The 13275-nt window shown below is 49.0% G+C and overlaps 1 protein-coding gene and 1 long non-coding RNA gene across 13 annotated transcripts in view; one reads left to right on the forward strand and one right to left on the reverse strand.

Annotated features, from left to right (window-relative positions):
- Positions 1–13275, forward strand: part of FHIT (fragile histidine triad diadenosine triphosphatase) — a 1253474-nt gene that overhangs the window by 1195223 nt on the left and 44976 nt on the right. The window lies entirely within an intron of this gene.
- Positions 1–13275, reverse strand: part of LOC105089813 (uncharacterized) — a 288482-nt gene that overhangs the window by 6595 nt on the left and 268612 nt on the right. For 3 of the 5 annotated variants that reach the window (XR_010384829.1, XR_010384831.1, XR_010384827.1), the window contains one exon: positions 3880–9288. The exons of the other annotated variants lie outside the window; for them this stretch is intronic. This is a non-coding gene — a long non-coding RNA (uncharacterized LOC105089813). Of the gene's footprint in view, positions 1–3879; positions 9289–13275 lie in introns of those variants that run through there. 5 annotated transcript variants of the gene reach the window in all.

Raw genomic sequence — 13275 nt, forward strand, 5'->3', positions numbered from 1 at the left:
TAGTTTCATTTCTGGCAGAGGAATGAGCACTGTTACTGATAACAGGAGTGTATCTGTAATCGAGTTGCAGTGGTGCTAACGGGCTGGCACAGCTTTTTTATTCTGTCTGATACTGTTTTCAAAGAAGCCATTTGTGCTGTAATGGGAAAATTCAGTCCAGACCTTTGAAGGAAAGCCTGATGTTTAATAGTTTAAGGCAACTTCTGACAACAGTATGTTCTAGAGAATTGCAGATGCTCCCAAATCACATACTATTTATCTAAAAAAAAAAACTGTGACATTTATCTGATAGAGCATCTGGCATGGGGCGGGGGGGGGGGTCAGATTCTTTTTTTCATCGGTTAAAAAACAAAACAAAAAACACCTTTGCCTAAGTTCGTGCAAAACATCCTGCATAAGTGAGATTAATGGGTTCTGAAACTGTGGACCATGCTAAAAAGCTGCACAAGGTTCACATTAATGTGAAAGCCAGCTGGGAAGTGCTCTGGGCTGTCACTGCCCCACTCTTGGGGGTGCTGTGTTAACAGTGAGGAAGAAAAGACAAGCCCTGACTTCACTGGGCTTGCTCTCAAGCGTTTGGTTTTTTGCCCTCTGAAGTCACATTCCTGTCAGTGAAGAACAGAGAATGGTGTCCTCCTTCAAATGAGGCAGCAGGGCGAGCGCGTCACTCCATAGGTTTTCATAAATTTCCTTCAACCCTTTCTTGTAAAGGCCTGTCCTCTCATGAGACCCAGGTCATGCAAATCCTGCATTTCCTCAAATTCTCCTCTGGCAATGCTCTCAAGGAAATCTTTTTTGAATTCTTGCAAAGACTGTGCTTTGGGGGAAGAGGCCTGGGATGAGGGAGGTGATGGTCTAAGAGCCAGGAGGCTTGGATACGCTCTGCCGCTAGTCACGTGACCTTGGGCAAGCCTTGGCTCTCATTGTCACCTAAGGTGAAGTGAGAGACTTGGCCACGGGTTCCCATCATGTGTCACCCTGTGTCGACACCACCTTTGCCCTTCCTCTCTTGAGATTGATGCTTGACTGCGTATGATTTTTTTTTTTCTGGCTTATAATAAAGAAAGGCTGCTTCTTTATCTGGCCCTCAAATTTCCCCACTTTATTTTTAATGATCGCCTAAAATAGAGGTTCTTACCCTGGAGTCTCTAGACAGACCCCGAAGTTAGATGCGAAAGCTTGCATATAGGTGAATATTTAAGGAGCAGGGGGAAGGCTTTATGATTTTCATGTATTCACTCAGCGAATATTGAACACTTACTCTCTGCCAGGCACCGAGCTAAGGAAAGGAAATACAATGGGGGTCTGAGCAGATAATAGTACCTGACCTTCCAGAGCCTCCATTATAGTCAGGAAGATTCTAGAAACAAGTAAATGAGCAATCACAGTGCAGGGGTGTAGAGGTGTGGGGGGGTCGGGTGGAACAGGCAAGGTGCCATTGGAGATTGAGAGAGGGGCCTCCTCAGACTCCATCAGAAGTCTAAAAGCATTCCTGACTGTAGAAAAAGGATATGAACCTCTGACCTACAGGAAAGGGAACTTGACAGGCGTGATGCTAGAGTAAGCAACACCTGGAGAAAAGGCGGCAGGTGGACATACACACCTGAGATGTTAATTCATAACGAATAAGGCATTCAGCACTGCAGAGTCTGGTTTAAAGTCTTGAAATGATCCTGATCATTGGTATTATGACGATCATAGCTAGTGTACACTGAGCTCTTACTACGGACCAGATTCTTGCTAAGCATTTACCGCCAGTAATCTCGCTTTGTCTTCATAAAATGTCTGCAAGGAGGTAGCATACTCCTGTCTTACACATGGGCATATGGGCATTAAGTCATCTATTCAAGGTCTTCCAGCCAAAAAAGTAGCAAATCCAGGATTTAAACCCCAGGTCTGGGTGATCCTTGAGCTTAGCCTTAGTATAGATTTTTGAATCACAGTGAGATCTCACCTTCCATACAGGTTGGAAAGTCATGTTTTCTTGAATTGCTTTGCCCCAGAGGGCCAGGCTTTAGATGTTAAAACCAAAAAAGCAAATGTCGGTGCCATATGTTCCTCCCCACAGTGCAAGGTGCTGTCTCCTAGACTCTCAATTACCAGCTCAAGTGAAACTGGTTTACTACAACAGGGTATGGTCCCAAACCAGTCCTTCAGAGAAGAAGCAAAGCTCGAAGGGGCTTATTAACAAGTTAGCATTTCAAAAGCACGTGGGATTGTTAATTCCATTTGCCACAGAACTGCTGTGATAATGATGAAGACTTAGTCACTGTAGGAACACGGTCTTATGCTAAGCTCCTGTAAGATCCTCCTGGTCTGGCCCTTCTCTCTCTCTCTTCCAGTTGACCTTGACATCTGCATTCCTGAGTGTCTGTCCGATCTCAGCCTTCTTTTATGAGAGTTTGATCCAAAATGTACAGAACACCCCTCCAAGTAGCTCCTGTTGCTAACCTGACCCCCAAAACACCTGACCCCGAGGAAATGTCCTCGCCCCAGAAGTGTGTTGGTCTGTTCACTCAACAAGCTTTTATGGGGACAAGGGCGTGTGCTAGACACTGGTGGTAGAGGAACGAGCCAGCCCATGCTCTCAAGAAGCTGTGGTCAGTAGATTGCACCTAAGGAAGTTAAGAGCTCCTTTGACTGCAAGTGACCCGAATCCAACTCCAAGTGCTTAAAGGGAGGGAGAAAGGATTAATCAGCTCGTGTATCTGAGCAGTCTAATGGTAGAGCTGATACAGACATGGCTGGGTTGAGGGACACAAACCATCACCAGGGCTTTGTGTCTGTACTTTCTTCAGGTGGCCTTTCCCCAAGGAAGGTAATAGGAACGCCAGCAGCTTGAGGGACGGGGCCCTCTTTCTTTTGTGATGACACCCACCAGCCCCAGACCACCATATTTGCAGTCAGCACAGAGCACTGTCACCTGCCTGTTATCATTTCCTCCTATCCAAGCGTTTGGGGTTCAAAACCCATTTTTTGATATGGAGGCAATGAAAACCTGGCAATGCCGCTTTTACACGACTGCCTCTGTTATGCAATCATTTAAACTGATTATACGATTCTATAACCAGTCTGGTCATGAAAAGGTTCCATGGTGGAATCTGCCCTTGTAGGCATTTCAAGGGGAGGGGAATTTACTTGGCCATTTACACCCTTCTGAAAATAGCAATGGGTGGCAGCGATGAGACTGCCAGCTACGCTGCTGCAATGAAATGACATTTACCACAGGACCCTCTGTGAGTGATGGGAGAGGTGTGCCGTGTGTGCGGGGATTCGCCTCTACACTGTGGCTTCGATTCTTTATTAAATGAAAGCCAGATGCTTATAGTTACCATTTTTAATCGGTTCCTTCTCCCAGGTAGCTCATAAAATCCCACTAATAAATCAAAGAGCCCTTCTTAACAGAATGTCAGGGGATGCCATGATGTGGCTGATGTCTTAATGAATTCAGGGCACTGGAAGCTAGTTTCATAATTTTTTCCGAAGTCTCCACTCCCTCTCCTCCATATACATGCCTCCCCCCCCCCAAATAAAAGAAAGATCAGAAAAGGAAGTTGGGGATAAATGTCTCGCTGTCACAGCTACAAACATGTCTTCCACAAGACAAAGTGAGTTACTAAGAGAAAAATTTCCAAGTGATTTAAAAGATACCATTTAAATTCTATTAGAATTTTTGGAAATAAAAGGCAATGAGTTAAGTGAGAATAAGATGTGAGCCTTCCTGCAATATTTGATTGCTAATGAACAGAAAGTATTAATCTTAGCAACCAAGAAGAGAAAAATGCACAGTGTTTTTCATTAAATCAACTAAATGATTAAATGAGTTAGTCAGTGGAAACCATTTTAATTTTCTGAATGTGAAATGTGCAGCTTATAACAAATAAATTCAAAGCACCTTTCTAAGCAAGTTTTGACCATAAAAAATGTGGGTTATAAAGATGTTTGGTATTTTCTTCTTTATAGATAGCCAATATTTTAAGGCAGTGACATTAATTGTGTGGAATGAAATGCCCCTACTATCTGGGCTTAAAAAAATGTGGCATCTAGTGTGACATTTCTAATGGATCTTCAACACTATTACAGAATGATGGATTGTTGTCGTAGTCATTTTAGCAGCTTTCCGAGCTGTTGTATTTTTAAATAAATTGGCTGTGAATTTTGTAAGTGGCAAAGGTTGATAAACTAGCGCTCGGCACGACATTAGCGCAGTTGTCATAGTTGGTACATTTATGTGCATAATCTTCACATTCCATAAGTCTCTTTGGTCTCAGGCATTGATCTGCAAGATTACTTGCTGTTGGTAGATGGGGAAAAAAAAACATCAAAATTAGTTCAGCAGAGAACCTGGTTCTGGGACATCACTTAATGGGCTGAGAGGAGCTCTAGCCGTGGAAGCCCACTGTGAATTGGTTTCCCACCCTCCCTTCTTGCACCTCCTCAGCAAGGGAAAACTGGGGCGTAGGTCAAGGTGCCAGTTCTTCCACCAACACGTTCTGAGAGGCCCCTCCGAGTCACGCCCTGGGCTGGGTGCTGGGGAGACAAACGTGAGTCTAGTAGGAGACCCAGGCACTGATCCATCCGAGCAAACAGGGACCAGTTTGGAGAACTGTTCTCAAGGAAAGGGCCAATCCATCATGAAGGAGCCTCATTAGTCAAGGGGTCAGACAAGGAAGGCGTCTTTGAACAGGTAGCCCTGGGGCTGAGATCTGAAGGTGGCAGGACGGCCAGTCTCAGGAGGTGGGGGGGCAAGTGTGTTCCCGGCGGGGGAGCAGACGTGCAGGGACTCTGGGGTGGCAGGAGGCCATCTGAAGACCTGAAAGAAGGCTGCGGGGCTGGAGTCCCGAGCAGGAGTGAGAGGAGAAGGGGAGCACTTTCAGCCCTGGATACACTGTCTGCGTGTCCGGAAAGCCCAGGGGAGCTGACTAGACAACCTCAGGGAGAGCTGCCACAGTGGCTGCAATCAAGGCAAGATGTTCAGATGATCGTGAACCAGAGGGCAGTCCAGTCTTGGATGTAGCTGAAGTCTACTGGCCATGAGAGAACGAAAAATCACAACCCAGGAAAGGGGTATGAGAGGGGAACCTGTTTAACAGAATTGCAGAACGTGGGGGCGAGAACGGTCCTCACAGACTCTGTTCTTCACCAACATCAGCTTGCAAACCAGGAAGGCGAGCCCCAGGGGGGCTGATGTCGCACCGTGACTCACGATGACTCACCAGCCTGCTTCGTTCTTAAAATGAGGCTTCTTCCTGAAACACTAAGTCGCTTTCCCAGAATTTCTCATTTTTACTCCTGGATAAAATGATTCCCTTACTTATCCAACACAAAGATGCTGGCTAGGAAAGGCTTGCAGAGGACGAGGTAACATAGCAGACGAGAACACGGCTTCAGAGCCAGAGAAGCCTGGGTTTAAATCCCCGACCTCGCTGACCGACCTTGCCAAGATACATAAGCTCTGAGCCTCGGTTTCCACATTTGTCCAGCGGGGCTGATAGCAGTGCCTCCATCATCGGGTTGTAAGGACTACGTTATCCTTCATGCAGAGCGCCTCGTGTGATCCCTGGCATATAGGAGGTACCTAATCCATGGTAACTGCTGTTTCCTTAGCAAAAGTGAACTACTCAGTCTATCAGTGAGTTAATTTTGTTACTTGCCCTTTGTAGAAAACGAAAAGGGGGTTTCTCTTTTCATAACGAGTCAGAGAGATGCCCTTGAAATGTGTTGGAATTTTTTTTCTTCTACTGCTTGTTCGTATTTGTGCGTGAGAAATTACTTCTCTGGGCTACTGGTTCTTTCTTCATGAATAAGTACCTTTTGCTTCAGGTAGTCTTCTAGTTACGGGTACATGACAACCAACAAATAATATTTAAGGACCGCAGATAATGAAGATTTAACCACAACTCCAGGAAGGAAAGGAGTTGACTTTAGTCAGCTCATCATGGAAAGAATTCAAGCCCTGGAGTCACACAGACCCGGAGTAAATCCCAGCTGGGACACAAGTTGCCAAGTGAAAACTTGTGCGAATTAGTTATCCCTTCTGAGCCTCAGTTTTCTCAAATAAAGATCTTTCTAGTTATTACACAGTATGTTATGAGATTTACCTAAAAAGGGGCAAAATACCTGACTCACAATAGTAAATACCCCAGGCTTTTGCCTCTTCTAATTAGGCAGCTCAACCTGCTGGTCATTCCCACTGAGTGCACCATTGCGTGTGTGTTTTGGGGGGATGTGGAGTGGGGACCCGATCCCATTCAGTTACGCAACCTTTGTTTCTCAGATGGGCACGGTGGCTGTCATTTTCTGCACTGCCAGAATGGCGCCCCCGCCCTCCCAGAAGCTCGTGTGCTCAGCTTGTGCGAGGTCTGCAGTGAGGCCTTCGCAGCAGCACGTGCGGGAACAGCTCAGTGTGCGGAGGGACGCTCACAAGACGGATGGCTGCGCGGAGAGATCGTATTAGTGAGTGAAAATTGCGCGTGGGGTAAACACAGCAGTTACTTTTAGCGGCGTCATCGCCATAGTTTCCAGTGAGAGGCTGTGCAAATTGCAAAGGAGGGAAAAGAATATCTCAGTTTTCCTGCGTCGTGGTTACAGATGAGCCACAGAGCTCCCATTTGTGTGTGCAGGCGGTTTCAGTCATTGTGCACGCACGCTCACCCTGGCAGCATTTCAGAGCATTATTCCACATTACCGTAGTCTTTCATCACGCGTCGCAAGTCTGACACGGTTCTCTCCTTGGCAGGAAAGTGCTCCAGGCTAAGTTTCAGATTTTGTCAGTAGGAAGAAAGGAATTGTCACAATCCAGAAGTGGCTGGGGAAACACACCTTCAAGTGCTACGCGTTTGTAAACGTAAAGCCCCAGGTGGAAGGAAGGACTGGAAGCAGGCGAGCTGATGTCTTGCTGGTTTCCGTGGGTCCTTTGCTGTGCTCCCTGGCTGGACCCGAGACGCAGCCGCGCCAAGCCACGAGTGCTTCGGTGGCCAGCAGGGGTGGGGCTCTGACGCGCCCGAGTGATTCTCATCATCAGTTCCCTGTCTTCTCCATCCCGGGAGCAGGGTTAACGTCCTCAGTGACACGGATTCTCTGCTCACCTCATTTTGCCCTTCTCTTGGTGTGGCCAGATCTGGCTAAAAGAGATGATGTGTTTCCATTTCCTCCATTCAACCAAGATAGGTTTATCCAGTATCTTGTCTCTGCCAAGCTTCACAGCAGGCACTGGAGAAACCACAGTAGGCAGGACAGACATGAACCCAGAACCCACAGGTGCCACGAGGGCACAGGTATCCAGGGTGCTGGGGGGGCACGTGGGTGGGGCGCTTACTCAGATTTCAGTGGGGTGACATCTGCATCAAACTCCAAGGAACACGTGAGCGATTACGAGGAACAATTCTTGTCCTCCTCCTGCCCACTCCCCCTTCTTTGACTGTCGCGGGGACAGGGAAGACTGGGATGTGGAAGAGTCTGGGGCAAGTTCATGTAACTCCTCGTTTTCCAAATACCAGTCGTTGGTCCCAGTTGTTGCTATGTTAAGAACCGCTTCTACTCCTCTTTGTGTGTTTTCAAGTCAACTTCCTTTTCCTACCTGAATCCGTTCAGTGAAAAAGGAAAGGTTTCATCATTCTTGTAACAGAAAAGCAGCGTGACATGCCATAAACAGGAGGCAGCTACACAAGTTGGCACGATGGAAAATAAAACGGTGTTATTAAATTTCATCTGGATGGTGTAGTTCGAGCATGAGGGCTGTGCTTTTCTGGTATAAAATGGGAGACCATGGAGCGTTAGAGCCGTGTGAAGGATAAACACTGCGCTGAATGTGCTCCCGGAGAGAGTGCGAGGAGGAAGGATGCTGGAACTGAATACCGCCGTGAAAACCCACGCTCTGTGAGGCCGTGTCTCTGTGCTGTCTGTAACCGCCTTGGGCACCAGACAGGAGTGCGTCCCGCACTTTGGGAGTAACCAAGAGGGTCCCGTGGAGTGGGAACTTAGAGCTGTAGGTAATGAACTGAGAACGGTAATTCACAGCTTTGCAGTCCTGATAAGGAGTTTGGATTTTATTCTGAAAGAACAGAAAGCCGAGGAAGCAAGCCAATGGCTGGCTGGGGTGATCGGATCTGCATTTCAGAAAGACGGCCCACCTGCATGGGTGGTGGTGGAGGAGCGGGTGGTGAGAAGCAAGGCCAGAGGAAAGCAAAGACAGGATGCTTTCAGGAGCCCCGGGGAAAGAAGATGCGGGCAAAAACTGGAAGAGTGACTGGGGAAGGGAGAGGCAAAAAAATCTGTCAAATGATTGACGGATGAGGAATATAGTGGGTGCTCAGAACTATTTCCACATGATGTGGCTGCTAGACATTCACTCTAGAGAGAGTTCAGTCCGTCCAGTCATTCTTACATCTTTTTTTTTTTTGGCCAAAGAATCCATAGTCCTCAACTCAGCCCTTACTGCCCTCCGCGGGCCCCCTTCCCGCTTGCTAAGAGGTCTCTGGTTCACTGAGATTCCTGGGAGGTGGGACCTGAAAAGCCGGCCTGAGAGTTGGTGACAATGTAGCCCCTTTGGTTCCTCATGGCTGAGGGAGTTGTCATTTTCTCCCATCATTTCCCACTTGTCTTAGGACATTGCTTTTCACTGGGGTGGTTTACCCCGGGGACATCTGACAAGGTCCGGAGACCTTCGTGGACGTCACAAGTGGTAAGGAGAGGTGTGCTAGTCACCTCAAGTAGGCGGAGACCCAGGATGCTGCTACACAGGACTGTCCCCACCACTGAGAATTAACTGACCCCAAATGTGACTAGTGCCTGAGGCTGATGGAGGCTGAGGCACCCTGGTGGGACAGTGAGAATGGCCAAAAGTGTCCGGTGAGGGCAGCGAGTGGACACCGTGGTGGGCAGGCTCTTCCATCAGGAAACTATTATTTGCCCTTAAGAACCTGTGTGTTATTACAGCTGTGTGTGTTGTGGGACCAGGAGGTTGGGAGTAGGGAAGCGTGGCGTCCTCTGGGTCCTCCAGGACTGGAATCACGCCAGAGCAGACAGCCAGCTGGAGGAGGCAGTAGCTCCAAAGAAGCCCCCCAGACTCCCAGCCCCCCCAGGCTCTGCTGCGCTGGCTCTCGGGAGGCTGGGGGTGACTCTCCACAGGCAGATCCCGTGCATCCACAGGGGCAGCTCGCTCAGTCCGGTCCTCCAGCAGGTGTGGTGAAGTGCCCAGAATCGTCACACTGTCTTGGCTAATCTCCAAGCCTGCCCAGAAAACAAGCATCTCTGTTTTCAGAGGATGATAGCCACGATCACTTTTTCCTGGGGGGAAAAATGCCAGAAAGATACACACTTTGTAAATCACGGCGTGTTTCCTGCCTGCGAGCTTTGAGTCTCTTTGTGAGACATTTATCTCCTTGTACACTCACCTCCCTCAAATTATCATTTAATTAATAAACCTAATAGCCCGAGGTGTACCAATCAATAAGGAAAAGAATGCAGGAAGCTGAACCGGCTGCATCAGGGTATTGAACTGTGTGTGGAGAGGTCTGAGGCCTTCCTTTAAAAGGAGCACGCCCCCAGTCCATGGAGATGGGGAGAGGGGCTGCCGTGTTCCCACAGGGTTGGGGAGGCAGGGAAGTGGCGGACGAGGGCATCCTGTCCTGACTCATGAGTGACATGGGCATTGAATTTCCCATTGTTTAAACGGCTGTGATCTTGGATAGGAACGAATCACCTTTCATGCCAGCTGAGAGCTCTTTTCCCTTCTGTGACCAGAAGCACCCCTGTCTTCATGGTGTGAATGTGGCAATTGCTAGCCAACTATGTGATCAAAAATGTGTGGAAAAAAACCTCGTTAAATCTATACACATAGTGAGAGACTTCTTCATGCTTCCTGAAGAATCAGGCAGATCTAGCAGACAGAGTAAGGCAGGCTAGGTAAGAGGGAGCCCCTTTCAAAGTCCCGCTTCCCACTCTGAACTGGGAGTGCCTGCTTCTCCAGCCCCTGCTCCACCCCCACGTTTCCTCGCTGAGCGTCACTGCGAAGCCTTGAAAACTAGGTGTTAGAGAAACGCAGATCTAGAGCGTATGTGCTTACAGCAGGGGTGTCCTGCTTGGTTTGGGCACCGAAGTCCAAGTCCAGGGGTAATTTTAACGTTCCCATCATATCTTTGGAAGTAAATGACATCTTGCAAAGGCAACCCCTCCCGTGGGCTACATCTTTTTTCTAGGGCTTAGAGCACAGGGGTCACAGAGAGAAACCTCATCTGGGGCCAGGAGGAGGGAGAGAAATCCATGTGTTCAATATGCAGCAGATGCATCCAGGCCGACCTCAGTGATCAATGTTACACAATGAAAATATCATTCAAATTCATTAGCAGGACTGAACCCAGAACTTTCGCCACCCCGGAGCCCACTGGGGGCCCTTCCTTTGTGAACTCTCAGGCCAGGGATTATCTTTTCATTGAATTACAGTGAAATCTGTCTTAAGTGATCACCTAGGGACCATCCAAAATTGGTAACTTGGTAGAGGCTGAACTTTAGCGAAAGGTCAAACAGAATTCCTCCGGAAACCTTAGTGGTTGCTTAAAGGTGAAATAAAAAGCCGAAATGAAAATTGATTTAATCCCTGGTTTATGAACCACATAGCAGAGCTAAGCAGGCTGAGGGATGCATCCAGCTCACAGATGCATCTTGACTTACTTATCTTTCTGAAATGCCTCATCCCTTCCGGCAAGTGCCGTGGCCTTTCTGGCTCGTTAGTCATGTGCCTAATGGTGCTTTCATGGTCCAAGGATGCCCGTATATTTTGAAAACCTTTGGCTGCTCCTTTGGGACCCAGGGAATTGGTGATGTCACATACCATTCCAGGTCAGGCTCTACAGAGAATGCTGCCCACAGCCCACCGGTGCCTTTAGGATTCTCAATGTCTGAACCTGGGAAGAGGGAAATTGGCTTAACTGACTTCAGAACATACATTCAGTGTAGGAAGGACCTTTTTTGAAGGAGGGATCTGAATTCTAGTCTGTTAGGCAAAGAATTATCTTTGAATTCTGTTTATCTACTTTGCAGGGCTGCAGAGATCATTCGGTAACGTGGCAGGTGAGGGCCGCCAGGCCAGCCCGCCTCCTGCCTAGGGGGGTAGTTCACAAAGTCACTGATTTCCCTTCCTGTAGAGACAGGCACTAACTGTGTGTCCCAGTGCACTTCATGACCATGCGTTGCAGAATCCTGTGAGGATCTGAACAGATGTGTTCTCTGCGTCCTGAGCTGAGGGTTACAGGCCCTGCTGTATACACTTTAGGTCCAGCTGAAATGGAGGTGGAGGAAAAGGAATCAGGGAGGTGGCCCTGTGGGGAGAGGCCCTGGCTTAAGGATCTCCTGGTGTGGAAGCAGGATTAGCTCTGCATGCCCAGCTCAGCATATGTAGGCCTTTGAGTGTTCTGTCTTAATGTTAATGCACATTTGGGAAACCTAAGTTAGTTGATATACAGAGGAAACTGGTGTTTTGAAAAAGAATGAGATTTTTATGAGGGGAAGCCATACGCACACACACTCTATGCCTTGCTTATGTAACTAAAGACTTACTTATGTTAATGGGAACGGCGCTAATGTGACACACAGGCGTCCATCAGCTGAGCCCAGTACTCTAAGTGAAGGCTCCCTGGAAGCCAGGCAAACCACCACCACCAAGGCAGCCCGTGGACAGAGCCCTGAAATGGCTGAGGCACGTGAAGACCTCAGTCTGTTGGCTCCAGCTTCCTGGAGCCTGGCTCCTGGTTTCTGTCCAGACCACTTTCCCTCTTCCCTTAACAATATTTACTTTTCTGATCACAGGTGGTGCTTCCAGAAGCACCCAGAGCGAGCATGGCACGCAACAGTGCCATCTTCTTCCTTTTCTTATGCCCAGGCTAATGAGCCAACAGCTAGATGGCAAAGGCTCCCCGAAGGCCCGCACACTGGGATGCAGCTGTGTTCCCTGGCGCCAGCCACGGTGACACCAAGCCACTAGCTTCCCTTGAGGTCAGTAGAACCGACGATACCGCCGGCCTTTCGAACGTGGCGGGAGGGCGGGCCTCCGCTAGCACAGGCGTCAGGCGTGTTCAGTCCCTCTTCATCAGCTCGAGTACGTTCAACTCCACGTGACTGTGAGGTTTCTTACTAAAGCTGTTTGATTCAGGAGGAGGGTTGAAACCAAAGCCTAACGGGAACCTCAGATCTGCAGCTCAGGTCTACTCCTGTCTCCAAAGGGCTTCAGAGAGGATTCAAACTGAATAGTAAGCCTATGTTTTTATACACAGGATCCTTAGGATTCAACCGAGGCCTATTTCTCTGTGTAGCAGGCCTGAAGAACATTTTACCAATGAAGACCCTCCCCCAGGGTTGCCAAAATGTATGTCCCACCCGCCGAGTCGGACCTGACACTTGTTTTTGTCAGTCGTTTGATAGGAACACCGTCGCGTTCGCGCTGCGGCAGCAGAGTCGCGTGTCTGCAGGGTGGGCTGGGGCCTGCAGAGCCTACAAAGTGCACTACATCCAGCCCTTTAAAGGGGAAAAAATGTGCCCACCCCCAGTCCTATCCTACCCTAAAATGAGGATGAAAAGTTTAAAAGCTGCAGCACAGGCTCCCCAAGGGCAGGCAGGGGCTGTCTGGCTCAGCTGTGTCCCCCCAGGGCCTCGCGTGAAGGGCGCTGGCCCCCTTCCTACTCCCTAGGCGTCCCCCTCACCGACCGTAGGATGGGAGTCCCAGCACTACCACGTCTCCAGTCTTACCTCCCCCCACTGGCATTTTGTTACAAGCAAAGCTTACAGACAAATGATGTTCTTCGTTAAACCAGTGCTGTTGATCCCCCTTAAAGGTGCTGGCACGGGGGATACAGGTGTGAATCAGCCAGGTCTTGTTCTAGGAGATTCCTCTAGCGGGCGAGGCAGACGGACGCAAGTGAACGCGCAAACGTACATCGTCTCGGACAGTGAAACAGGGTAATAGGATAAAAATATGGGCACAGGAGCCGATGAACTTGGGTAGAGATGTCAGAAGAGGCCTCGCCAAGGAGGTGTAACTGGTAACGGAAGGGTAAGAGGCAAGTCTGGAGAAGCCGGGGGCAGAGAACTTTCCAGGAAGCGGGAACGGTGGCTGTGAAAGCCGCAGGTCTGGGATGAGCTCGGCGTGTTCAGGAAACAGAAGGCAGGCCAGTGGGTGTGGAGCACGGGTGAGCGGGCAGGAGGAGGTCTGGGTACAGAGGCAGGCAGTGGCCTCGAGTCTTGGAGGCCAAATGAGATGGGAGTTGGAGGGCCTCAGACAAG

The sequence above is a fragment of the Camelus dromedarius genome, chromosome 17 (assembly GCF_036321535.1).
Source record: "Camelus dromedarius isolate mCamDro1 chromosome 17, mCamDro1.pat, whole genome shotgun sequence".
Lineage (NCBI taxonomy): Eukaryota > Metazoa > Chordata > Mammalia > Artiodactyla > Camelidae > Camelus > Camelus dromedarius.